The sequence below is a fragment of the Lissotriton helveticus genome, unplaced genomic scaffold, assembly GCF_964261635.1.
Source record: "Lissotriton helveticus unplaced genomic scaffold, aLisHel1.1 SCAFFOLD_1115, whole genome shotgun sequence".
In the NCBI taxonomy this organism is placed as follows: domain Eukaryota; kingdom Metazoa; phylum Chordata; class Amphibia; order Caudata; family Salamandridae; genus Lissotriton; species Lissotriton helveticus.
Genome location: NW_027611859.1, coordinates 1 through 24,275, shown reverse-complemented (window position 1 = coordinate 24,275; position 24,275 = coordinate 1). Strand labels below are relative to the sequence as shown.

The window sequence follows — 24,275 nt, the reverse complement described above, 5'->3', positions numbered from 1 at the left end:
GCCATATATAAAGAAATAAACAAATACGTAGGCAAACCTCTCGATCGCCCCTTCTGCTACATTCATTGTCCTGATATATGATAAGTTTCATAAAGCAGAGTCACCACTCACATGTGCTGGTAATAAATATGTTACAGTGGGCAGACATTATAACTCTAGCATCTCTATGTTAGAAAGCATTTCTAGGCAATATCTAGCCTCTGAAAAAAATATACAAGATCCACCGATAAATCTGTCAAAAGTCCTTAACATTTTGTGCATACTTGTGCTCTCACCTGCATGTAGCGCCACCTTGTAGCTGTCGAAGGTAACTGCGGCTCACAAAATGTTTTATCAGAAGGCAAGTTGAGAGGAATCCAAGAGGCAGATGTCCATGGAAAGAGCGTCTCACTGCAGCAGGAAGGTTGGATGATTCAAATTTGCATAGTTTCCTGTCCAACGTCCACTCACGTCCCGAACGCTCCCAAACGCTCAAAAGCCTCAGCCCTCACCGGGTAGATCTCTGGCACCCAGGTAAAGCCAAATCCTGAGCATGCTAGCGCTAGTATCACAGAGAGAGATATAGAGGGTTCAAGAGCTGCTGTCTTGATAAAGGTTTGAAACGGCTAGTGCCTGAGAGTGTCTGACTTTCAGTTATGACTGATTGTGAGAGGGGAAGATGAAGTTTTTCTATACCCAGCATGCCTTGCGATATACTTAGGCAAATGAGGTGAGAGCCCGACCAATCCCATGCTACTCTGCTGAATGCTCCTCATCTGCATAAAGAGAACACTTTCCCAAAGCAGCAGAGTGGCGCAGCGGAAGCGTGCTGGGCCCATAACCCAGAGGTCGATGGATCGAAACCATCCTCTGCTAGTTTTGCTTGATTTTTCTTCCAAGGACCAAGCTGTCATTTTAAGGCTGCCAGCAAGGAAAAGCGCAAGCTTGTGCCAGCTATGGTAGAAACGACTTCTGAACTATCTGTGTCTGCTGAAATACAAGAGAGGGATCGTCAAAGGGATCCACCCTGTACCTTGAAAGTAAAGACACACAATAATAAGCATAAATGACTGGTGGGACCTTCAAACACTTTTCTGGGCATGCTTTGAATATCATTCTTCCCTTTTTGTTCTGCTCTTATCTATCTCCTGGGCATTTCCTGGAATGTTCTCTCTTTCTTTCCCCTGCTTTGCTTCCCATGCTGCCTCTATATGTTCATATCCATTATTTGTACTGCTGCTTACCATTCTTCTCTTCTTCACAGCTTTGTCCTTGGTTTCAATCCCAGTTCCTTACAATCTGCTAAAACCTTTCTACTGCTTCTCATGTTGGTATCTAAACCAAATGCACCATTGAAGCTGGTGCAAGATAGACATTGAACTCAGGGTCGTAATGTTGAGAACCGAGCTTGCACAGATCAGAGGGCGTTGGTGGTATAGTGGTGAGCATAGCTGCCTTCCAAGCAGTTGACCCGGGTTCGATTCCCGGCCAACGCAGTACCAATTCTTATATATTCTACAATCAGGATATATTTTAATGCAACATGTCACAAAATGGAAATATCATGAACAGATTAATCAGCCCTTATATAAAAAATAAACAAATATGTAGGCAAGCATCTCGATCGCCCCTTCAGCTATACTCATTGTCCTACTATATGATAAGTTTCATAAAGCAGAGTCACCACTCACATGAGCTGGTAATAAATATGTTACAGTGGGAAGACAATGAACGGGCTGAGGCCCGACCACACATTATAACTAAAGCATCTCTATGTTAAAAAGCATTCCTAGGTAATGTCTAGCCTCTGAAAAAAATATGTAAAATCCATCCATAAATCTGGCAAAAGTCCCCAATATTTTGGGCATACTTGTGCTCTCACCTGAATGTAGCGCCACCTTGTAGGCGCCGAAGGTAACTGCGGCTCACAAAATGTTTTATCAGAAGGCAAGTTGAGAGGAATCCAAGAGGCAGATGTCCTTGGAAAGAGCCTCTGACTGCAGCAGGAAGGATGGATGCTTCAAATTTGCACAGTTTCCTGCCCATCGTCCTCTCACGTCCCGAACGCCCACGTCACTCCCCTGAATGCTCCTCATCTGCATAAAGAGAACACTCTGAAAAAGGAGCAGAGTGGCGCAGCGGAAGCGTGCTGGGCCCATAACCCAGAGGTCGATGGATCGAAACCATCCTCTGCTAATTTTGCTTGATTTTTCTTCCAAGGACCAAGCTGTCATTTCCACGCTGCCGGAAAGGAAAAGCGCAAGCTTGTGCCAGCTAAGTGATATAAGACTTCTCAACTATCTGTGTCTGCTGAAATACAAGAGAGGGAGTGTCAAAGGATCCACCCTGTACTTTGAAAGTAAAGACACACAATAATAAGCATACATGACTGGTGGGACCTTCAAACACTTTTCTGTGCAGGCTTTGAATTTCATTCTTCCCTTTTTGTTCTGCTCTTATCTATCTCCTGGGCATTTCATGGAATGTTCTCTCTTTCTCTTCCCTGCTTTGCTTCCCTTGCTGCCTCTATATGTTTTATATATATATTAATTGTACTGCTGCTTTCCATTCTTCTCTTCTGCACAGCTTTGTCCTTGGTTTTAATCCCCAGTTCCTTACCCTCTGCAAATAACGTTCTACTGCTTTTCATGTTGGTATCTAAACCAAATGCACCATTGAAGCTGGTGCAAGATAGTCATTGATCTCTGAGTCATAATATTTAGAACCGAGAGCGCAAATGTCAGAGGGCGTTGGTGGTATAGTGGTGAGCATAGCTGCTTCCCAAGCAGTTGACCCGGGTTCGATTCCCGGCCAACGCAATGCAAATACTTAGATATTCTGCAAGCAGGATATACTTTAATTCAACATTTCACAAAATGGAAATATCATGAACAGATTAATCAGCCATATATAAAGAAATAAACAAATACGTAGGCAAACCTCTCGATCGCCCCTTCTGCTACATTCATTGTCCTAATATATGATAAGTTTCATAAAGCAGAGTCACCACTCACATGTGCTGGTAATAAATATGTTACAGTGGGCAGACATTATAACTCTAGCATCTCTATGTTAGAAAGCATTTCTAGGCAATATCTAGCCTCTGAAAAAAATATACAAGATCCACCGATAAATCTGTCAAAAGTCCTTAACATTTTGTGCATACTTGTGCTCTCACCTGCATGTAGCGCCACCTTGTAGCTGTCGAAGGTAACTGCGGCTCACAAAATGTTTTATCAGAAGGCAAGTTGAGAGGAATCCAAGAGGCAGATGTCCATGGAAAGAGCGTCTCACTGCAGCAGGAAGGTTGGATGATTCAAATTTGCATAGTTTCCTGTCCAACGTCCACTCACGTCCCGAACGCTCCCAAACGCTCAAAAGCCTCACACCGGGCAAGCCCTCACCGGGTAGATCTCTGGCACCCAGGTAAAGCCAAATCCTGAGCATGCTAGCGCTAGTATCACAGAGAGAGATATAGAGGGTTCAAGAGCTGCTGTCTTGATAAAGGTTTGAAACGGCTAGTGCCTGAGAGTGTCTGACTTTCAGTTATGACTGATTGTGAGAGGGGAAGATGAAGTTTTTCTATACCCAGCATGCCTTGCGATATACTTAGGCAAATGAGGTGAGAGCCCGACCAATCCCATGCTACTCTGCTGAATGCTCCTCATCTGCATAAAGAGAACACTTTCCCAAAGCAGCAGAGTGGCGCAGCGGAAGCGTGCTGGGCCCATAACCCAGAGGTCGATGGATCGAAACCATCCTCTGCTAGTTTTGCTTGATTTTTCTTCCAAGGACCAAGCTGTCATTTTAAGGCTGCCAGCAAGGAAAAGCGCAAGCTTGTGCCAGCTATGGTAGAAACGACTTCTGAACTATCTGTGTCTGCTGAAATACAAGAGAGGGATCGTCAAAGGGATCCACCCTGTACCTTGAAAGTAAAGACACACAATAATAAGCATAAATGACTGGTGGGACCTTCAAACACTTTTCTGGGCATGCTTTGAATATCATTCTTCCCTTTTTGTTCTGCTCTTATCTATCTCCTGGGCATTTCCTGGAATGTTCTCTCTTTCTTTTCCCTGCTTTGCTTCCCATGCTGCCTCTATATGTTCATATCCATTATTTGTACTGCTGCTTACCATTCTTCTCTTCTTCACAGCTTTGTCCTTGGTTTCAATCCCAGTTCCTTACAATCTGCTAAAACCTTTCTACTGCTTCTCATGTTGGTATCTAAACCAAATGCACCATTGAAGCTGGTGCAAGATAGACATTGAACTCAGGGTCGTAATGTTGAGAACCGAGCTTGCACAGATCAGAGGGCGTTGGTGGTATAGTGGTGAGCATAGCTGCCTTCCAAGCAGTTGACCCGGGTTCGATTCCCGGCCAACGCAGTACCAATTCTTATATATTCTACAATCAGGATATATTTTAATGCAACATGTCACAAAATGGAAATATCATGAACAGATTAATCAGCCCTTATATAAAAAATAAACAAATATGTAGGCAAGCATCTCGATCGCCCCTTCAGCTATACTCATTGTCCTACTATATGATAAGTTTCATAAAGCAGAGTCACCACTCACATGAGCTGGTAATAAATATGTTACAGTGGGAAGACAATGAACGGGCTGAGGCCCGACCACACATTATAACTAAAGCATCTCTATGTTAAAAAGCATTCCTAGGTAATGTCTAGCCTCTGAAAAAAATATGTAAAATCCATCCATAAATCTGGCAAAAGTCCCCAATATTTTGGGCATACTTGTGCTCTCACCTGAATGTAGCGCCACCTTGTAGGCGCCGAAGGTAACTGCGGCTCACAAAATGTTTTATCAGAAGGCAAGTTGAGAGGAATCCAAGAGGCAGATGTCCTTGGAAAGAGCCTCTGACTGCAGCAGGAAGGATGGATGCTTCAAATTTGCACAGTTTCCTGCCCATCGTCCTCTCACGTCCCGAACGCCCACGTCACTCCCCTGAATGCTCCTCATCTGCATAAAGAGAACACTCTGAAAAAGGAGCAGAGTGGCGCAGCGGAAGCGTGCTGGGCCCATAACCCAGAGGTCGATGGATCGAAACCATCCTCTGCTAATTTTGCTTGATTTTTCTTCCAAGGACCAAGCTGTCATTTCCACGCTGCCGGAAAGGAAAAGCGCAAGCTTGTGCCAGCTAAGTGATATAAGACTTCTCAACTATCTGTGTCTGCTGAAATACAAGAGAGGGAGTGTCAAAGGATCCACCCTGTACTTTGAAAGTAAAGACACACAATAATAAGCATACATGACTGGTGGGACCTTCAAACACTTTTCTGTGCAGGCTTTGAATTTCATTCTTCCCTTTTTGTTCTGCTCTTATCTATCTCCTGGGCATTCCATGGAATGTTCTCTCTTTCTCTTCCCTGCTTTGCTTCCCTTGCTGCCTCTATATGTTTTATATATATATTAATTGTACTGCTGCTTTCCATTCTTCTCTTCTGCACAGCTTTGTCCTTGGTTTTAATCCCCAGTTCCTTACCCTCTGCAAATAACGTTCTACTGCTTTTCATGTTGGTATCTAAACCAAATGCACCATTGAAGCTGGTGCAAGATAGTCATTGATCTCTGAGTCATAATATTTAGAACCGAGAGCGCAAATGTCAGAGGGCGTTGGTGGTATAGTGGTGAGCATAGCTGCTTCCCAAGCAGTTGACCCGGGTTCGATTCCCGGCCAACGCAATGCAAATACTTATATATTCTGCAAGCAGGATATACTTTAATTCAACATTTCACAAAATGGAAATATCATGAACAGATTAATCAGCCATATATAAAGAAATAAACAAATACGTAGGCAAACCTCTCGATCGCCCCTTCTGCTACATTCATTGTCCTGATATATGATAAGTTTCATAAAGCAGAGTCACCACTCACATGTGCTGGTAATAAATATGTTACAGTGGGCAGACATTATAACTCTAGCATCTCTATGTTAGAAAGCATTTCTAGGCAATATCTAGCCTCTGAAAAAAATATACAAGATCCACCGATAAATCTGTCAAAAGTCCTTAACATTTTGTGCATACTTGTGCTCTCACCTGCATGTAGCGCCACCTTGTAGCTGTCGAAGGTAACTGCGGCTCACAAAATGTTTTATCAGAAGGCAAGTTGAGAGGAATCCAAGAGGCAGATGTCCATGGAAAGAGCGTCTCACTGCAGCAGGAAGGTTGGATGATTCAAATTTGCATAGTTTCCTGTCCAACGTCCACTCACGTCCCGAACGCTCCCAAACGCTCAAAAGCCTCAGCCCTCACCGGGTAGATCTCTGGCACCCAGGTAAAGCCAAATCCTGAGCATGCTAGCGCTAGTATCACAGAGAGAGATATAGAGGGTTCAAGAGCTGCTGTCTTGATAAAGGTTTGAAACGGCTAGTGCCTGAGAGTGTCTGACTTTCAGTTATGACTGATTGTGAGAGGGGAAGATGAAGTTTTTCTATACCCAGCATGCCTTGCGATATACTTAGGCAAATGAGGTGAGAGCCCGACCAATCCCATGCTACTCTGCTGAATGCTCCTCATCTGCATAAAGAGAACACTTTCCCAAAGCAGCAGAGTGGCGCAGCGGAAGCGTGCTGGGCCCATAACCCAGAGGTCGATGGATCGAAACCATCCTCTGCTAGTTTTGCTTGATTTTTCTTCCAAGGACCAAGCTGTCATTTTAAGGCTGCCAGCAAGGAAAAGCGCAAGCTTGTGCCAGCTATGGTAGAAACGACTTCTGAACTATCTGTGTCTGCTGAAATACAAGAGAGGGATCGTCAAAGGGATCCACCCTGTACCTTGAAAGTAAAGACACACAATAATAAGCATAAATGACTGGTGGGACCTTCAAACACTTTTCTGGGCATGCTTTGAATATCATTCTTCCCTTTTTGTTCTGCTCTTATCTATCTCCTGGGCATTTCCTGGAATGTTCTCTCTTTCTTTCCCCTGCTTTGCTTCCCATGCTGCCTCTATATGTTCATATCCATTATTTGTACTGCTGCTTACCATTCTTCTCTTCTTCACAGCTTTGTCCTTGGTTTCAATCCCAGTTCCTTACAATCTGCTAAAACCTTTCTACTGCTTCTCATGTTGGTATCTAAACCAAATGCACCATTGAAGCTGGTGCAAGATAGACATTGAACTCAGGGTCGTAATGTTGAGAACCGAGCTTGCACAGATCAGAGGGCGTTGGTGGTATAGTGGTGAGCATAGCTGCCTTCCAAGCAGTTGACCCGGGTTCGATTCCCGGCCAACGCAGTACCAATTCTTATATATTCTACAATCAGGATATATTTTAATGCAACATGTCACAAAATGGAAATATCATGAACAGATTAATCAGCCCTTATATAAAAAATAAACAAATATGTAGGCAAGCATCTCGATCGCCCCTTCAGCTATACTCATTGTCCTACTATATGATAAGTTTCATAAAGCAGAGTCACCACTCACATGAGCTGGTAATAAATATGTTACAGTGGGAAGACAATGAACGGGCTGAGGCCCGACCACACATTATAACTAAAGCATCTCTATGTTAAAAAGCATTCCTAGGTAATGTCTAGCCTCTGAAAAAAATATGTAAAATCCATCCATAAATCTGGCAAAAGTCCCCAATATTTTGGGCATACTTGTGCTCTCACCTGAATGTAGCGCCACCTTGTAGGCGCCGAAGGTAACTGCGGCTCACAAAATGTTTTATCAGAAGGCAAGTTGAGAGGAATCCAAGAGGCAGATGTCCTTGGAAAGAGCCTCTGACTGCAGCAGGAAGGATGGATGCTTCAAATTTGCACAGTTTCCTGCCCATCGTCCTCTCACGTCCCGAACGCCCACGTCACTCCCCTGAATGCTCCTCATCTGCATAAAGAGAACACTCTGAAAAAGGAGCAGAGTGGCGCAGCGGAAGCGTGCTGGGCCCATAACCCAGAGGTCGATGGATCGAAACCATCCTCTGCTAATTTTGCTTGATTTTTCTTCCAAGGACCAAGCTGTCATTTCCACGCTGCCGGAAAGGAAAAGCGCAAGCTTGTGCCAGCTAAGTGATATAAGACTTCTCAACTATCTGTGTCTGCTGAAATACAAGAGAGGGAGTGTCAAAGGATCCACCCTGTACTTTGAAAGTAAAGACACACAATAATAAGCATACATGACTGGTGGGACCTTCAAACACTTTTCTGTGCAGGCTTTGAATTTCATTCTTCCCTTTTTGTTCTGCTCTTATCTATCTCCTGGGCATTTCATGGAATGTTCTCTCTTTCTCTTCCCTGCTTTGCTTCCCTTGCTGCCTCTATATGTTTTATATATATATATTAATTGTACTGCTGCTTTCCATTCTTCTCTTCTGCACAGCTTTGTCCTTGGTTTTAATCCCCAGTTCCTTACCCTCTGCAAATAACGTTCTACTGCTTTTCATGTTGGTATCTAAACCAAATGCACCATTGAAGCTGGTGCAAGATAGTCATTGATCTCTGAGTCATAATATTTAGAACCGAGAGCGCAAATGTCAGAGGGCGTTGGTGGTATAGTGGTGAGCATAGCTGCTTCCCAAGCAGTTGACCCGGGTTCGATTCCCGGCCAACGCAATGCAAATACTTAGATATTCTGCAAGCAGGATATACTTTAATTCAACATTTCACAAAATGGAAATATCATGAACAGATTAATCAGCCATATATAAAGAAATAAACAAATACGTAGGCAAACCTCTCGATCGCCCCTTCTGCTACATTCATTGTCCTAATATATGATAAGTTTCATAAAGCAGAGTCACCACTCACATGTGCTGGTAATAAATATGTTACAGTGGGCAGACATTATAACTCTAGCATCTCTATGTTAGAAAGCATTTCTAGGCAATATCTAGCCTCTGAAAAAAATATACAAGATCCACCGATAAATCTGTCAAAAGTCCTTAACATTTTGTGCATACTTGTGCTCTCACCTGCATGTAGCGCCACCTTGTAGCTGTCGAAGGTAACTGCGGCTCACAAAATGTTTTATCAGAAGGCAAGTTGAGAGGAATCCAAGAGGCAGATGTCCATGGAAAGAGCGTCTCACTGCAGCAGGAAGGTTGGATGATTCAAATTTGCATAGTTTCCTGTCCAACGTCCACTCACGTCCCGAACGCTCCCAAACGCTCAAAAGCCTCACACCGGGCAAGCCCTCACCGGGTAGATCTCTGGCACCCAGGTAAAGCCAAATCCTGAGCATGCTAGCGCTAGTATCACAGAGAGAGATATAGAGGGTTCAAGAGCTGCTGTCTTGATAAAGGTTTGAAACGGCTAGTGCCTGAGAGTGTCTGACTTTCAGTTATGACTGATTGTGAGAGGGGAAGATGAAGTTTTTCTATACCCAGCATGCCTTGCGATATACTTAGGCAAATGAGGTGAGAGCCCGACCAATCCCATGCTACTCTGCTGAATGCTCCTCATCTGCATAAAGAGAACACTTTCCCAAAGCAGCAGAGTGGCGCAGCGGAAGCGTGCTGGGCCCATAACCCAGAGGTCGATGGATCGAAACCATCCTCTGCTAGTTTTGCTTGATTTTTCTTCCAAGGACCAAGCTGTCATTTTAAGGCTGCCAGCAAGGAAAAGCGCAAGCTTGTGCCAGCTATGGTAGAAACGACTTCTGAACTATCTGTGTCTGCTGAAATACAAGAGAGGGATCGTCAAAGGGATCCACCCTGTACCTTGAAAGTAAAGACACACAATAATAAGCATAAATGACTGGTGGGACCTTCAAACACTTTTCTGGGCATGCTTTGAATATCATTCTTCCCTTTTTGTTCTGCTCTTATCTATCTCCTGGGCATTTCCTGGAATGTTCTCTCTTTCTTTCCCCTGCTTTGCTTCCCATGCTGCCTCTATATGTTCATATCCATTATTTGTACTGCTGCTTACCATTCTTCTCTTCTTCACAGCTTTGTCCTTGGTTTCAATCCCAGTTCCTTACAATCTGCTAAAACCTTTCTACTGCTTCTCATGTTGGTATCTAAACCAAATGCACCATTGAAGCTGGTGCAAGATAGACATTGAACTCAGGGTCGTAATGTTGAGAACCGAGATTGCACAGATCAGAGGGCGTTGGTGGTATAGTGGTGAGCATAGCTGCCTTCCAAGCAGTTGACCCGGGTTCGATTCCCGGCCAACGCAGTACCAATTCTTATATATTCTGCAATCAGGATATATTTTAATGCAACATGTCACAAAATGGAAATATCATGAACAGATTAATCAGCCATTATATAAAAAATAAACAAATATGTAGGCAAGCATCTCGATCGCCCCTTCTGCTATACTCATTGTCCTACTATATGATAAGTTTCATAAAGCAGAGTCACCACTCACATGAGCTGGTAATAAATATGTTACAGTGGGAAGACAATGAACGGGCTGAGGCCCGACCACACATTATAACTAAAGCATCTCTATGTTAAAAAGCATTCCTAGGTAATGTCTAGCCTCTGAAAAAAATATGTAAAATCCATCGATAAATCTGGCAAAAGTCCCCAATATTTTGGGCATACTTGTGCTCTCACCTGAATGTAGCGCCACCTTGTAGGCGCCGAAGGTAACTGCGGCTCACAAAATGTTTTATCAGAAGGCAAGTTGAGAGGAATCCAAGAGGCAGATGTCCTTGGAAAGAGCCTCTGACTGCAGCAGGAAGGATGGATGCTTCAAATTTGCACAGTTTCCTGCCCATCGTCCTCTCACGTCCCGAACGCCCACGTCACTCCCCTGAATGCTCCTCATCTGCATAAAGAGAACACTCTGAAAAAGGAGCAGAGTGGCGCAGCGGAAGCGTGCTGGGCCCATAACCCAGAGGTCGATGGATCGAAACCATCCTCTGCTAATTTTGCTTGATTTTTCTTCCAAGGACCAAGCTGTCATTTCCACGCTGCCGGAAAGGAAAAGCGCAAGCTTGTGCCAGCTAAGTGATATAAGACTTCTCAACTATCTGTGTCTGCTGAAATACAAGAGAGGGAGTGTCAAAGGATCCACCCTGTACTTTGAAAGTAAAGACACACAATAATAAGCATACATGACTGGTGGGACCTTCAAACACTTTTCTGTGCAGGCTTTGAATTTCATTCTTCCCTTTTTGTTCTGCTCTTATCTATCTCCTGGGCATTTCATGGAATGTTCTCTCTTTCTCTTCCCTGCTTTGCTTCCCTTGCTGCCTCTATATGTTTTATATATATATTAATTGTACTGCTGCTTTCCATTCTTCTCTTCTGCACAGCTTTGTCCTTGGTTTTAATCCCCAGTTCCTTACCCTCTGCAAATAACGTTCTACTGCTTTTCATGTTGGTATCTAAACCAAATGCACCATTGAAGCTGGTGCAAGATAGTCATTGATCTCTGAGTCATAATATTTAGAACCGAGAGCGCAAATGTCAGAGGGCGTTGGTGGTATAGTGGTGAGCATAGCTGCTTCCCAAGCAGTTGACCCGGGTTCGATTCCCGGCCAACGCAATGCAAATACTTATATATTCTGCAAGCAGGATATACTTTAATTCAACATTTCACAAAATGGAAATATCATGAACAGATTAATCAGCCATATATAAAGAAATAAACAAATACGTAGGCAAACCTCTCGATCGCCCCTTCTGCTACATTCATTGTCCTGATATATGATAAGTTTCATAAAGCAGAGTCACCACTCACATGTGCTGGTAATAAATATGTTACAGTGGGCAGACATTATAACTCTAGCATCTCTATGTTAGAAAGCATTTCTAGGCAATATCTAGCCTCTGAAAAAAATATACAAGATCCACCGATAAATCTGTCAAAAGTCCTTAACATTTTGTGCATACTTGTGCTCTCACCTGCATGTAGCGCCACCTTGTAGCTGTCGAAGGTAACTGCGGCTCACAAAATGTTTTATCAGAAGGCAAGTTGAGAGGAATCCAAGAGGCAGATGTCCATGGAAAGAGCGTCTCACTGCAGCAGGAAGGTTGGATGATTCAAATTTGCATAGTTTCCTGTCCAACGTCCACTCACGTCCCGAACGCTCCCAAACGCTCAAAAGCCTCAGCCCTCACCGGGTAGATCTCTGGCACCCAGGTAAAGCCAAATCCTGAGCATGCTAGCGCTAGTATCACAGAGAGAGATATAGAGGGTTCAAGAGCTGCTGTCTTGATAAAGGTTTGAAACGGCTAGTGCCTGAGAGTGTCTGACTTTCAGTTATGACTGATTGTGAGAGGGGAAGATGAAGTTTTTCTATACCCAGCATGCCTTGCGATATACTTAGGCAAATGAGGTGAGAGCCCGACCAATCCCATGCTACTCTGCTGAATGCTCCTCATCTGCATAAAGAGAACACTTTCCCAAAGCAGCAGAGTGGCGCAGCGGAAGCGTGCTGGGCCCATAACCCAGAGGTCGATGGATCGAAACCATCCTCTGCTAGTTTTGCTTGATTTTTCTTCCAAGGACCAAGCTGTCATTTTAAGGCTGCCAGCAAGGAAAAGCGCAAGCTTGTGCCAGCTATGGTAGAAACGACTTCTGAACTATCTGTGTCTGCTGAAATACAAGAGAGGGATCGTCAAAGGGATCCACCCTGTACCTTGAAAGTAAAGACACACAATAATAAGCATAAATGACTGGTGGGACCTTCAAACACTTTTCTGGGCATGCTTTGAATATCATTCTTCCCTTTTTGTTCTGCTCTTATCTATCTCCTGGGCATTTCCTGGAATGTTCTCTCTTTCTTTCCCCTGCTTTGCTTCCCATGCTGCCTCTATATGTTCATATCCATTATTTGTACTGCTGCTTACCATTCTTCTCTTCTTCACAGCTTTGTCCTTGGTTTCAATCCCAGTTCCTTACAATCTGCTAAAACCTTTCTACTGCTTCTCATGTTGGTATCTAAACCAAATGCACCATTGAAGCTGGTGCAAGATAGACATTGAACTCAGGGTCGTAATGTTGAGAACCGAGATTGCACAGATCAGAGGGCGTTGGTGGTATAGTGGTGAGCATAGCTGCCTTCCAAGCAGTTGACCCGGGTTCGATTCCCGGCCAACGCAGTACCAATTCTTATATATTCTGCAATCAGGATATATTTTAATGCAACATGTCACAAAATGGAAATATCATGAACAGATTAATCAGCCATTATATAAAAAATAAACAAATATGTAGGCAAGCATCTCGATCGCCCCTTCTGCTATACTCATTGTCCTACTATATGATAAGTTTCATAAAGCAGAGTCACCACTCACATGAGCTGGTAATAAATATGTTACAGTGGGAAGACAATGAACGGGCTGAGGCCCGACCACACATTATAACTAAAGCATCTCTATGTTAAAAAGCATTCCTAGGTAATGTCTAGCCTCTGAAAAAAATATGTAAAATCCATCGATAAATCTGGCAAAAGTCCCCAATATTTTGGGCATACTTGTGCTCTCACCTGAATGTAGCGCCACCTTGTAGGCGCCGAAGGTAACTGCGGCTCACAAAATGTTTTATCAGAAGGCAAGTTGAGAGGAATCCAAGAGGCAGATGTCCTTGGAAAGAGCCTCTGACTGCAGCAGGAAGGATGGATGCTTCAAATTTGCACAGTTTCCTGCCCATCGTCCTCTCACGTCCCGAACGCCCACGTCACTCCCCTGAATGCTCCTCATCTGCATAAAGAGAACACTCTGAAAAAGGAGCAGAGTGGCGCAGCGGAAGCGTGCTGGGCCCATAACCCAGAGGTCGATGGATCGAAACCATCCTCTGCTAATTTTGCTTGATTTTTCTTCCAAGGACCAAGCTGTCATTTCCACGCTGCCGGAAAGGAAAAGCGCAAGCTTGTGCCAGCTAAGTGATATAAGACTTCTCAACTATCTGTGTCTGCTGAAATACAAGAGAGGGAGTGTCAAAGGATCCACCCTGTACTTTGAAAGTAAAGACACACAATAATAAGCATACATGACTGGTGGGACCTTCAAACACTTTTCTGTGCAGGCTTTGAATTTCATTCTTCCCTTTTTGTTCTGCTCTTATCTATCTCCTGGGCATTTCATGGAATGTTCTCTCTTTCTCTTCCCTGCTTTGCTTCCCTTGCTGCCTCTATATGTTTTATATATATATTAATTGTACTGCTGCTTTCCATTCTTCTCTTCTGCACAGCTTTGTCCTTGGTTTTAATCCCCAGTTCCTTACCCTCTGCAAATAACGTTCTACTGCTTTTCATGTTGGTATCTAAACCAAATGCACCATTGAAGCTGGTGCAAGATAGTCATTGATCTCTGAGTCATAATATTTAGAACCGAGAGCGCAAATGTCAGAGGGCGTTGGTGGTATAGTGGTGAGCATAGCTGCTTCCCAAGCAGTTGACCCGGGTTCGATTCCCGGCCAACGCAATGCAAATACTTATATATTCTGCAAGCAGGATATACTTTAATTCAACATTTCACAAAATGGAAATATCATGAACAGATTAATCAGCCATATATAAAGAAATAAACAAATACGTAGGCAAACCTCTCGATCGCCCCTTCTGCTACATTCATTGTCCTGATATATGATAAGTTTCATAAAGCAGAGTCACCACTCACATGTGCTGGTAATAAATATGTTACAGTGGGCAGACATTATAACTCTAGCATCTCTATGTTAGAAAGCATTTCTAGGCAATATCTAGCCTCTGAAAAAAATATACAAGATCCACCGATAAATCTGTCAAAAGTCCTTAACATTTTGTGCATACTTGTGCTCTCACCTGCATGTAGCGCCACCTTGTAGCTGTCGAAGGTAACTGCGGCTCACAAAATGTTTTATCAGAAGGCAAGTTGAGAGGAATCCAAGAGGCAGATGTCCATGGAAAGAGCGTCTCACTGCAGCAGGAAGGTTGGATGATTCAAATTTGCATAGTTTCCTGTCCAACGTCCACTCACGTCCCGAACGCTCCCAAACGCTCAAAAGCCTCAGCCCTCACCGGGTAGATCTCTGGCACCCAGGTAAAGCCAAATCCTGAGCATGCTAGCGCTAGTATCACAGAGAGAGATATAGAGGGTTCAAGAGCTGCTGTCTTGATAAAGGTTTGAAACGGCTAGTGCCTGAGAGTGTCTGACTTTCAGTTATGACTGATTGTGAGAGGGGAAGATGAAGTTTTTCTATACCCAGCATGCCTTGCGATATACTTAGGCAAATGAGGTGAGAGCCCGACCAATCCCATGCTACTCTGCTGAATGCTCCTCATCTGCATAAAGAGAACACTTTCCCAAAGCAGCAGAGTGGCGCAGCGGAAGCGTGCTGGGCCCATAACCCAGAGGTCGATGGATCGAAACCATCCTCTGCTAGTTTTGCTTGATTTTTCTTCCAAGGACCAAGCTGTCATTTTAAGGCTGCCAGCAAGGAAAAGCGCAAGCTTGTGCCAGCTATGGTAGAAACGACTTCTGAACTATCTGTGTCTGCTGAAATACAAGAGAGGGATCGTCAAAGGGATCCACCCTGTACCTTGAAAGTAAAGACACACAATAATAAGCATAAATGACTGGTGGGACCTTCAAACACTTTTCTGGGCATGCTTTGAATATCATTCTTCCCTTTTTGTTCTGCTCTTATCTATCTCCTGGGCATTTCCTGGAATGTTCTCTCTTTCTTTCCCCTGCTTTGCTTCCCATGCTGCCTCTATATGTTCATATCCATTATTTGTACTGCTGCTTACCATTCTTCTCTTCTTCACAGCTTTGTCCTTGGTTTCAATCCCAGTTCCTTACAATCTGCTAAAACCTTTCTACTGCTTCTCATGTTGGTATCTAAACCAAATGCACCATTGAAGCTGGTGCAAGATAGACATTGAACTCAGGGTCGTAATGTTGAGAACCGAGATTGCACAGATCAGAGGGCGTTGGTGGTATAGTGGTGAGCATAGCTGCCTTCCAAGCAGTTGACCCGGGTTCGATTCCCGGCCAACGCAGTACCAATTCTTATATATTCTGCAATCAGGATATATTTTAATGCAACATGTCACAAAATGGAAATATCATGAACAGATTAATCAGCCATTATATAAAAAATAAACAAATATGTAGGCAAGCATCTCGATCGCCCCTTCTGCTATACTCATTGTCCTACTATATGATAAGTTTCATAAAGCAGAGTCACCACTCACATGAGCTGGTAATAAATATGTTACAGTGGGAAGACAATGAACGGGCTGAGGCCCGACCACACATTATAACTAAAGCATCTCTATGTTAAAAAGCATTCCTAGGTAATGTCTAGCCTCTGAAAAAAATATGTAAAATCCATCGATAAATCTGGCAAAAGTCCCCAATATTTTGGGCATACTTGTGCTCTCACCTGAATGTAGCGCCACCTTGTAGGCGCCGAAGGTAACTGCGGCTCACAAAATGTTTTATCAGAAGGCAAGTTGAGAGGAATCCAAGAGGCAGATGTCCTTGGAAAGAGCCTCTGACTGCAGCAGGAAGGATGGATGCTTCAAATTTGCACAGTTTCCTGCCCATCGTCCTCTCACGTCCCGAACGCCCACGTCACTCCCCTGAATGCTCCTCATCTGCATAAAGAGAACACTCTGAAAAAGGAGCAGAGTGGCGCAGCGGAAGCGTGCTGGGCCCATAACCCAGAGGTCGATGGATCGAAACCATCCTCTGCTAATTTTGCTTGATTTTTCTTCCAAGGACCAAGCTGTCATTTCCACGCTGCCGGAAAGGAAAAGCGCAAGCTTGTGCCAGCTAAGTGATATAAGACTTCTCAACTATCTGTGTCTGCTGAAATACAAGAGAGGGAGTGTCAAAGGATCCACCCTGTACTTTGAAAGTAAAGACACACAATAATAAGCATACATGACTGGTGGGACCTTCAAACACTTTTCTGTGCAGGCTTTGAATTTCATTCTTCCCTTTTTGTTCTGCTCTTATCTATCTCCTGGGCATTTCATGGAATGTTCTCTCTTTCTCTTCCCTGCTTTGCTTCCCTTGCTGCCTCTATATGTTTTATATATATATTAATTGTACTGCTGCTTTCCATTCTTCTCTTCTGCACAGCTTTGTCCTTGGTTTTAATCCCCAGTTCCTTACCCTCTGCAAATAACGTTCTACTGCTTTTCATGTTGGTATCTAAACCAAATGCACCATTGAAGCTGGTGCAAGATAGTCATTGATCTCTGAGTCATAATATTTAGAACCGAGAGCGCAAATGTCAGAGGGCGTTGGTGGTATAGTGGTGAGCATAGCTGCTTCCCAAGCAGTTGACCCGGGTTCGATTCCCGGCCAACGCAATGCAAATACTTATATATTCTGCAAGCAGGATATACTTTAATTCAACATTTCACAAAATGGAAATATCATGAACAGATTAATCAGCCATATATAAAGAAATAAACAAATACGTAGGCAAACCTCTCGATCGCCCCTTCTGCTACATTCATTGTCCTGATATATGATAAGTTTCATAAAGCAGAGTCACCACTCACATGTGCTGGTAATAAATATGTTACAGTGGGCAGACATTATAACTCTAGCATCTCTATGTTAGAAAGCATTTCTAGGCAATATCTAGCCTCTGAAAAAAATATACAAGATCCACCGATAAATCTGTCAAAAGTCCTTAACATTTTGTGCATACTTGTGCTCTCACCTGCATGTAGCGCCACCTTGTAGCTGTCGAAGGTAACTGCGGCTCACAAAATGTTTTATCAGAAGGCAAGTTGAGAGGAATCCAAGAGGCAGATGTCCATGGAAAGAGCGTCTCACTGCAGCAGGAAGGTTGGATGATTCAAATTTGCATAGTTTCCTGTCCAACGTCCACTCACGTCCCGAACGCTCCCAAACGCTCAAAAGCCTCAGCCCTCACCGGGTAGATCTCTGGCACCCAGGTAAAGCCAAATCCTGAGCATGCTAGCGCTAGTATCACAGAGAGAGATATAGAGGGTTCAAGAGCTGCTGTCTTGATAAAGGTTTGAAACGGCTAGTGCCTGAGAGTGTCTGACTTTCAGTTATGACTGATTGTGAGAGGGGAAGATGAAGTTTTTCTATACCCAGCATGCCTTGCGATATACTTAGGCAAATGAGGTGAGAGCCCGACCAATCCCATGCTACTCTGCTGAATGCTCCTCATCTGCATAAAGAGAACACTTTCCCAAAGCAGCAGAGTGGCGCAGCGGAAGCGTGCTGGGCCCATAACCCAGAGGTCGATGGATCGAAACCATCCTCTGCTAGTTTTGCTTGATTTTTCTTCCAAGGACCAAGCTGTCATTTTAAGGCTGCCAGCAAGGAAAAGCGCAAGCTTGTGCCAGCTATGGTAGAAACGACTTCTGAACTATCTGTGTCTGCTGAAATACAAGAGAGGGATCGTCAAAGGGATCCACCCTGTACCTTGAAAGTAAAGACACACAATAATAAGCATAAATGACTGGTGGGACCTTCAAACACTTTTCTGGGCATGCTTTGAATATCATTCTTCCCTTTTTGTTCTGCTCTTATCTATCTCCTGGGCATTTCCTGGAATGTTCTCTCTTTCTTTCCCCTGCTTTGCTTCCCATGCTGCCTCTATATGTTCATATCCATTATTTGTACTGCTGCTTACCATTCTTCTCTTCTTCACAGCTTTGTCCTTGGTTTCAATCCCAGTTCCTTACAATCTGCTAAAACCTTTCTACTGCTTCTCATGTTGGTATCTAAACCAAATGCACCATTGAAGCTGGTGCAAGATAGACATTGAACTCAGGGTCGTAATGTTGAGAACCGAGATTGCACAGATCAGAGGGCGTTGGTGGTATAGTGGTGAGCATAGCTGCCTTCCAAGCAGTTGACCCGGGTTCGATTCCCGGCCAACGCAGTACCAATTCTTATATATTCTGCAATCAGGATATATTTTAATGCAACATGTCACAAAATGGAAATATCATGAACAGATTAATCAGCCATTATATAAAAAATAAACAAATATGTAGGCAAGCATCTCGATCGCCCCTTCTGCTATACTCATTGTCCTACTATATGATAAGTTTCATAAAGCAGAGTCACCACTCACATGAGCTGGTAATAAATATGTTACAGTGGGAAGACAATGAACGGGCTGAGGCCCGACCACACATTATAACTAAAGCATCTCTATGTTAAAAAGCATTCCTAGGTAATGTCTAGCCTCTGAAAAAAATATGTAAAATCCATCGATAAATCTGGCAAAAGTCCCCAATATTTTGGGCATACTTGTGCTCTCACCTGAATGTAGCGCCACCTTGTAGGCGCCGAAGGTAACTGCGGCTCACAAAATGTTTTATCAGAAGGCAAGTTGAGAGGAATCCAAGAGGCAGATGTCCTTGGAAAGAGCCTCTGACTGCAGCAGGAAGGATGGATGCTTCAAATTTGCACAGTTTCCTGCCCATCGTCCTCTCACGTCCCGAACGCCCACGTCACTCCCCTGAATGCTCCTCATCTGCATAAAGAGAACACTCTGAAAAAGGAGCAGAGTGGCGCAGCGGAAGCGTGCTGGGCCCATAACCCAGAGGTCGATGGATCGAAACCATCCTCTGCTAATTTTGCTTGATTTTTCTTCCAAGGACCAAGCTGTCATTTCCACGCTGCCGGAAAGGAAAAGCGCAAGCTTGTGCCAGCTAAGTGATATAAGACTTCTCAACTATCTGTGTCTGCTGAAATACAAGAGAGGGAGTGTCAAAGGATCCACCCTGTACTTTGAAAGTAAAGACACACAATAATAAGCATACATGACTGGTGGGACCTTCAAACACTTTTCTGTGCAGGCTTTGAATTTCATTCTTCCCTTTTTGTTCTGCTCTTATCTATCTCCTGGGCATTTCATGGAATGTTCTCTCTTTCTCTTCCCTGCTTTGCTTCCCTTGCTGCCTCTATATGTTTTATATATATATTAATTGTACTGCTGCTTTCCATTCTTCTCTTCTGCACAGCTTTGTCCTTGGTTTTAATCCCCAGTTCCTTACCCTCTGCAAATAACGTTCTACTGCTTTTCATGTTGGTATCTAAACCAAATGCACCATTGAAGCTGGTGCAAGATAGTCATTGATCTCTGAGTCATAATATTTAGAACCGAGAGCGCAAATGTCAGAGGGCGTTGGTGGTATAGTGGTGAGCATAGCTGCTTCCCAAGCAGTTGACCCGGGTTCGATTCCCGGCCAACGCAATGCAAATACTTATATATTCTGCAAGCAGGATATACTTTAATTCAACATTTCACAAAATGGAAATATCATGAACAGATTAATCAGCCATATATAAAGAAATAAACAAATACGTAGGCAAACCTCTCGATCGCCCCTTCTGCTACATTCATTGTCCTGATATATGATAAGTTTCATAAAGCAGAGTCACCACTCACATGTGCTGGTAATAAATATGTTACAGTGGGCAGACATTATAACTCTAGCATCTCTATGTTAGAAAGCATTTCTAGGCAATATCTAGCCTCTGAAAAAAATATACAAGATCCACCGATAAATCTGTCAAAAGTCCTTAACATTTTGTGCATACTTGTGCTCTCACCTGCATGTAGCGCCACCTTGTAGCTGTCGAAGGTAACTGCGGCTCACAAAATGTTTTATCAGAAGGCAAGTTGAGAGGAATCCAAGAGGCAGATGTCCATGGAAAGAGCGTCTCACTGCAGCAGGAAGGTTGGATGATTCAAATTTGCATAGTTTCCTGTCCAACGTCCACTCACGTCCCGAACGCTCCCAAACGCTCAAAAGCCTCAGCCCTCACCGGGTAGATCTCTGGCACCCAGGTAAAGCCAAATCCTGAGCATGCTAGCGCTAGTATCACAGAGAGAGATATAGAGGGTTCAAGAGCTGCTGTCTTGATAAAGGTTTGAAACGGCTAGTGCCTGAGAGTGTCTGACTTTCAGTTATGACTGATTGTGAGAGGGGAAGATGAAGTTTTTCTATACCCAGCATGCCTTGCGATATACTTAGGCAAATGAGGTGAGAGCCCGACCAATCCCATGCTACTCTGCTGAATGCTCCTCATCTGCATAAAGAGAACACTTTCCCAAAGCAGCAGAGTGGCGCAGCGGAAGCGTGCTGGGCCCATAACCCAGAGGTCGATGGATCGAAACCATCCTCTGCTAGTTTTGCTTGATTTTTCTTCCAAGGACCAAGCTGTCATTTTAAGGCTGCCAGCAAGGAAAAGCGCAAGCTTGTGCCAGCTATGGTAGAAACGACTTCTGAACTATCTGTGTCTGCTGAAATACAAGAGAGGGATCGTCAAAGGGATCCACCCTGTACCTTGAAAGTAAAGACACACAATAATAAGCATAAATGACTGGTGGGACCTTCAAACACTTTTCTGGGCATGCTTTGAATATCATTCTTCCCTTTTTGTTCTGCTCTTATCTATCTCCTGGGCATTTCCTGGAATGTTCTCTCTTTCTTTCCCCTGCTTTGCTTCCCATGCTGCCTCTATATGTTCATATCCATTATTTGTACTGCTGCTTACCATTCTTCTCTTCTTCACAGCTTTGTCCTTGGTTTCAATCCCAGTTCCTTACAATCTGCTAAAACCTTTCTACTGCTTCTCATGTTGGTATCTAAACCAAATGCACCATTGAAGCTGGTGCAAGATAGACATTGAACTCAGGGTCGTAATGTTGAGAACCGAGATTGCACAGATCAGAGGGCGTTGGTGGTATAGTGGTGAGCATAGCTGCCTTCCAAGCAGTTGACCCGGGTTCGATTCCCGGCCAACGCAGTACCAATTCTTATATATTCTGCAATCAGGATATATTTTAATGCAACATGTCACAAAATGGAAATATCATGAACAGATTAATCAGCCATTATATAAAAAATAAACAAATATGTAGGCAAGCATCTCGATCGCCCCTTCTGCTATACTCATTGTCCTACTATATGATAAGTTTCATAAAGCAGAGTCACCACTCACATGAGCTGGTAATAAATATGTTACAGTGGAAGACAATGAACGGGCTGAGGCCCGACCACACATTATAACTAAAGCATCTCTATGTTAAAAAGCATTCCTAGGTAATGTCTAGCCTCTGAAAAAAATATGTAAAATCCATCGATAAATCTGGCAAAAGTCCCCAATATTTTGGGCATACTTGTGCTCTCACCTGAATGTAGCGCCACCTTGTAGGCGCCGAAGGTAACTGCGGCTCACAAAATGTTTTATCAGAAGGCAAGTTGAGAGGAATCCAAGAGGCAGATGTCCTTGGAAAGAGCCTCTGACTGCAGCAGGAAGGATGGATGCTTCAAATTTGCACAGTTTCCTGCCCATCGTCCTCTCACGTCCCGAACGCCCACGTCACTCCCCTGAATGCTCCTCATCTGCATAAAGAGAACACTCTGAAAAAGGAGCAGAGTGGCGCAGCGGAAGCGTGCTGGGCCCATAACCCAGAGGTCGATGGATCGAAACCATCCTCTGCTAATTTTGCTTGATTTTTCTTCCAAGGACCAAGCTGTCATTTCCACGCTGCCGGAAAGGAAAAGCGCAAGCTTGTGCCAGCTAAGTGATATAAGACTTCTCAACTATCTGTGTCTGCTGAAATACAAGAGAGGGAGTGTCAAAGGATCCACCCTGTACTTTGAAAGTAAAGACACACAATAATAAGCATACATGACTGGTGGGACCTTCAAACACTTTTCTGTGCAGGCTTTGAATTTCATTCTTCCCTTTTGTTCTGCTCTTATCTATCTCCTGGGCATTTCATGGAATGTTCTCTCTTTCTCTTCCCTGCTTTGCTTCCCTTGCTGCCTCTATATGTTTTATATATATATTAATTGTACTGCTGCTTTCCATTCTTCTCTTCTGCACAGCTTTGTCCTTGGTTTTAATCCCCAGTTCCTTACCCTCTGCAAATAACGTTCTACTGCTTTTCATGTTGGTATCTAAACCAAATGCACCATTGAAGCTGGTGCAAGATAGTCATTGATCTCTGAGTCATAATATTTAGAACCGAGAGCGCAAATGTCAGAGGGCGTTGGTGGTATAGTGGTGAGCATAGCTGCTTCCCAAGCAGTTGACCCGGGTTCGATTCCCGGCCAACGCAATGCAAATACTTATATATTCTGCAAGCAGGATATACTTTAATTCAACATTTCACAAAATGGAAATATCATGAACAGATTAATCAGCCATATATAAAGAAATAAACAAATACGTAGGCAAACCTCTCGATCGCCCCTTCTGCTACATTCATTGTCCTGATATATGATAAGTTTCATAAAGCAGAGTCACCACTCACATGTGCTGGTAATAAATATGTTACAGTGGGCAGACATTATAACTCTAGCATCTCTATGTTAGAAAGCATTTCTAGGCAATATCTAGCCTCTGAAAAAAATATACAAGATCCACCGATAAATCTGTCAAAAGTCCTTAACATTTTGTGCATACTTGTGCTCTCACCTGCATGTAGCGCCACCTTGTAGCTGTCGAAGGTAACTGCGGCTCACAAAATGTTTTATCAGAAGGCAAGTTGAGAGGAATCCAAGAGGCAGATGTCCATGGAAAGAGCGTCTCACTGCAGCAGGAAGGTTGGATGATTCAAATTTGCATAGTTTCCTGTCCAACGTCCACTCACGTCCCGAACGCTCCCAAACGCTCAAAAGCCTCAGCCCTCACCGGGTAGATCTCTGGCACCCAGGTAAAGCCAAATCCTGAGCATGCTAGCGCTAGTATCACAGAGAGAGATATAGAGGGTTCAAGAGCTGCTGTCTTGATAAAGGTTTGAAACGGCTAGTGCCTGAGAGTGTCTGACTTTCAGTTATGACTGATTGTGAGAGGGGAAGATGAAGTTTTTCTATACCCAGCATGCCTTGCGATATACTTAGGCAAATGAGGTGAGAGCCCGACCAATCCCATGCTACTCTGCTGAATGCTCCTCATCTGCATAAAGAGAACACTTTCCCAAAGCAGCAGAGTGGCGCAGCGGAAGCGTGCTGGGCCCATAACCCAGAGGTCGATGGATCGAAACCATCCTCTGCTAGTTTTGCTTGATTTTTCTTCCAAGGACCAAGCTGTCATTTTAAGGCTGCCAGCAAGGAAAAGCGCAAGCTTGTGCCAGCTATGGTAGAAACGACTTCTGAACTATCTGTGTCTGCTGAAATACAAGAGAGGGATCGTCAAAGGGATCCACCCTGTACCTTGAAAGTAAAGACACACAATAATAAGCATAAATGACTGGTGGGACCTTCAAACACTTTTCTGGGCATGCTTTGAATATCATTCTTCCCTTTTTGTTCTGCTCTTATCTATCTCCTGGGCATTTCCTGGAATGTTCTCTCTTTCTTTCCCCTGCTTTGCTTCCCATGCTGCCTCTATATGTTCATA

General features: G+C 43.7%; 33 non-coding genes across 33 annotated transcripts; all 33 read left to right on the top strand.

Moving 5' to 3' along the window:
- Window positions 1–783: 783 nt before the first annotated feature.
- Window positions 784–855, top strand: TRNAM-CAU (transfer RNA methionine (anticodon CAU)). Its single transcript has one exon. It is a non-coding gene; the product is annotated as a tRNA-Met (tRNA).
- Window positions 856–1,403: 548 nt separating this feature from the next.
- TRNAG-UCC (transfer RNA glycine (anticodon UCC)) lies at window positions 1,404–1,475 on the top strand. Its single transcript has one exon. It is a non-coding gene; the product is annotated as a tRNA-Gly (tRNA).
- A 628-nt stretch (window positions 1,476–2,103) lies between these two features.
- On the top strand, window positions 2,104–2,175 carry TRNAM-CAU (transfer RNA methionine (anticodon CAU)). The gene has a single exon. It is a non-coding gene; the product is annotated as a tRNA-Met (tRNA).
- Window positions 2,176–2,726: 551 nt separating this feature from the next.
- Window positions 2,727–2,798, top strand: TRNAG-CCC (transfer RNA glycine (anticodon CCC)). Its single transcript has one exon. It is a non-coding gene; the product is annotated as a tRNA-Gly (tRNA).
- An 877-nt stretch (window positions 2,799–3,675) lies between these two features.
- TRNAM-CAU (transfer RNA methionine (anticodon CAU)) lies at window positions 3,676–3,747 on the top strand. Its single transcript has one exon. It is a non-coding gene; the product is annotated as a tRNA-Met (tRNA).
- A 548-nt stretch (window positions 3,748–4,295) lies between these two features.
- TRNAG-UCC (transfer RNA glycine (anticodon UCC)) lies at window positions 4,296–4,367 on the top strand. Its single transcript has one exon. It is a non-coding gene; the product is annotated as a tRNA-Gly (tRNA).
- Window positions 4,368–4,995: 628 nt separating this feature from the next.
- TRNAM-CAU (transfer RNA methionine (anticodon CAU)) lies at window positions 4,996–5,067 on the top strand. Its single transcript has one exon. It is a non-coding gene; the product is annotated as a tRNA-Met (tRNA).
- A 551-nt stretch (window positions 5,068–5,618) lies between these two features.
- TRNAG-CCC (transfer RNA glycine (anticodon CCC)) lies at window positions 5,619–5,690 on the top strand. The gene has a single exon. It is a non-coding gene; the product is annotated as a tRNA-Gly (tRNA).
- An 867-nt stretch (window positions 5,691–6,557) lies between these two features.
- TRNAM-CAU (transfer RNA methionine (anticodon CAU)) lies at window positions 6,558–6,629 on the top strand. Its single transcript has one exon. It is a non-coding gene; the product is annotated as a tRNA-Met (tRNA).
- Window positions 6,630–7,177: 548 nt separating this feature from the next.
- On the top strand, window positions 7,178–7,249 carry TRNAG-UCC (transfer RNA glycine (anticodon UCC)). Its single transcript has one exon. It is a non-coding gene; the product is annotated as a tRNA-Gly (tRNA).
- Window positions 7,250–7,877: 628 nt separating this feature from the next.
- On the top strand, window positions 7,878–7,949 carry TRNAM-CAU (transfer RNA methionine (anticodon CAU)). Its single transcript has one exon. It is a non-coding gene; the product is annotated as a tRNA-Met (tRNA).
- A 553-nt stretch (window positions 7,950–8,502) lies between these two features.
- TRNAG-CCC (transfer RNA glycine (anticodon CCC)) lies at window positions 8,503–8,574 on the top strand. Its single transcript has one exon. It is a non-coding gene; the product is annotated as a tRNA-Gly (tRNA).
- Window positions 8,575–9,451: 877 nt separating this feature from the next.
- TRNAM-CAU (transfer RNA methionine (anticodon CAU)) lies at window positions 9,452–9,523 on the top strand. Its single transcript has one exon. It is a non-coding gene; the product is annotated as a tRNA-Met (tRNA).
- A 548-nt stretch (window positions 9,524–10,071) lies between these two features.
- On the top strand, window positions 10,072–10,143 carry TRNAG-UCC (transfer RNA glycine (anticodon UCC)). Its single transcript has one exon. It is a non-coding gene; the product is annotated as a tRNA-Gly (tRNA).
- Window positions 10,144–10,771: 628 nt separating this feature from the next.
- On the top strand, window positions 10,772–10,843 carry TRNAM-CAU (transfer RNA methionine (anticodon CAU)). The gene has a single exon. It is a non-coding gene; the product is annotated as a tRNA-Met (tRNA).
- A 551-nt stretch (window positions 10,844–11,394) lies between these two features.
- TRNAG-CCC (transfer RNA glycine (anticodon CCC)) lies at window positions 11,395–11,466 on the top strand. The gene has a single exon. It is a non-coding gene; the product is annotated as a tRNA-Gly (tRNA).
- Window positions 11,467–12,333: 867 nt separating this feature from the next.
- TRNAM-CAU (transfer RNA methionine (anticodon CAU)) lies at window positions 12,334–12,405 on the top strand. The gene has a single exon. It is a non-coding gene; the product is annotated as a tRNA-Met (tRNA).
- A 548-nt stretch (window positions 12,406–12,953) lies between these two features.
- On the top strand, window positions 12,954–13,025 carry TRNAG-UCC (transfer RNA glycine (anticodon UCC)). Its single transcript has one exon. It is a non-coding gene; the product is annotated as a tRNA-Gly (tRNA).
- A 628-nt stretch (window positions 13,026–13,653) lies between these two features.
- TRNAM-CAU (transfer RNA methionine (anticodon CAU)) lies at window positions 13,654–13,725 on the top strand. Its single transcript has one exon. It is a non-coding gene; the product is annotated as a tRNA-Met (tRNA).
- A 551-nt stretch (window positions 13,726–14,276) lies between these two features.
- Window positions 14,277–14,348, top strand: TRNAG-CCC (transfer RNA glycine (anticodon CCC)). Its single transcript has one exon. It is a non-coding gene; the product is annotated as a tRNA-Gly (tRNA).
- Window positions 14,349–15,215: 867 nt separating this feature from the next.
- Window positions 15,216–15,287, top strand: TRNAM-CAU (transfer RNA methionine (anticodon CAU)). Its single transcript has one exon. It is a non-coding gene; the product is annotated as a tRNA-Met (tRNA).
- Window positions 15,288–15,835: 548 nt separating this feature from the next.
- Window positions 15,836–15,907, top strand: TRNAG-UCC (transfer RNA glycine (anticodon UCC)). The gene has a single exon. It is a non-coding gene; the product is annotated as a tRNA-Gly (tRNA).
- Window positions 15,908–16,535: 628 nt separating this feature from the next.
- On the top strand, window positions 16,536–16,607 carry TRNAM-CAU (transfer RNA methionine (anticodon CAU)). Its single transcript has one exon. It is a non-coding gene; the product is annotated as a tRNA-Met (tRNA).
- Window positions 16,608–17,158: 551 nt separating this feature from the next.
- Window positions 17,159–17,230, top strand: TRNAG-CCC (transfer RNA glycine (anticodon CCC)). The gene has a single exon. It is a non-coding gene; the product is annotated as a tRNA-Gly (tRNA).
- An 867-nt stretch (window positions 17,231–18,097) lies between these two features.
- TRNAM-CAU (transfer RNA methionine (anticodon CAU)) lies at window positions 18,098–18,169 on the top strand. Its single transcript has one exon. It is a non-coding gene; the product is annotated as a tRNA-Met (tRNA).
- Window positions 18,170–18,717: 548 nt separating this feature from the next.
- On the top strand, window positions 18,718–18,789 carry TRNAG-UCC (transfer RNA glycine (anticodon UCC)). The gene has a single exon. It is a non-coding gene; the product is annotated as a tRNA-Gly (tRNA).
- A 628-nt stretch (window positions 18,790–19,417) lies between these two features.
- On the top strand, window positions 19,418–19,489 carry TRNAM-CAU (transfer RNA methionine (anticodon CAU)). The gene has a single exon. It is a non-coding gene; the product is annotated as a tRNA-Met (tRNA).
- A 551-nt stretch (window positions 19,490–20,040) lies between these two features.
- TRNAG-CCC (transfer RNA glycine (anticodon CCC)) lies at window positions 20,041–20,112 on the top strand. Its single transcript has one exon. It is a non-coding gene; the product is annotated as a tRNA-Gly (tRNA).
- Window positions 20,113–20,979: 867 nt separating this feature from the next.
- Window positions 20,980–21,051, top strand: TRNAM-CAU (transfer RNA methionine (anticodon CAU)). The gene has a single exon. It is a non-coding gene; the product is annotated as a tRNA-Met (tRNA).
- A 548-nt stretch (window positions 21,052–21,599) lies between these two features.
- On the top strand, window positions 21,600–21,671 carry TRNAG-UCC (transfer RNA glycine (anticodon UCC)). Its single transcript has one exon. It is a non-coding gene; the product is annotated as a tRNA-Gly (tRNA).
- Window positions 21,672–22,298: 627 nt separating this feature from the next.
- TRNAM-CAU (transfer RNA methionine (anticodon CAU)) lies at window positions 22,299–22,370 on the top strand. The gene has a single exon. It is a non-coding gene; the product is annotated as a tRNA-Met (tRNA).
- A 550-nt stretch (window positions 22,371–22,920) lies between these two features.
- On the top strand, window positions 22,921–22,992 carry TRNAG-CCC (transfer RNA glycine (anticodon CCC)). Its single transcript has one exon. It is a non-coding gene; the product is annotated as a tRNA-Gly (tRNA).
- An 867-nt stretch (window positions 22,993–23,859) lies between these two features.
- TRNAM-CAU (transfer RNA methionine (anticodon CAU)) lies at window positions 23,860–23,931 on the top strand. Its single transcript has one exon. It is a non-coding gene; the product is annotated as a tRNA-Met (tRNA).
- The last annotated feature ends 344 nt before the right edge of the window (window positions 23,932–24,275 follow it).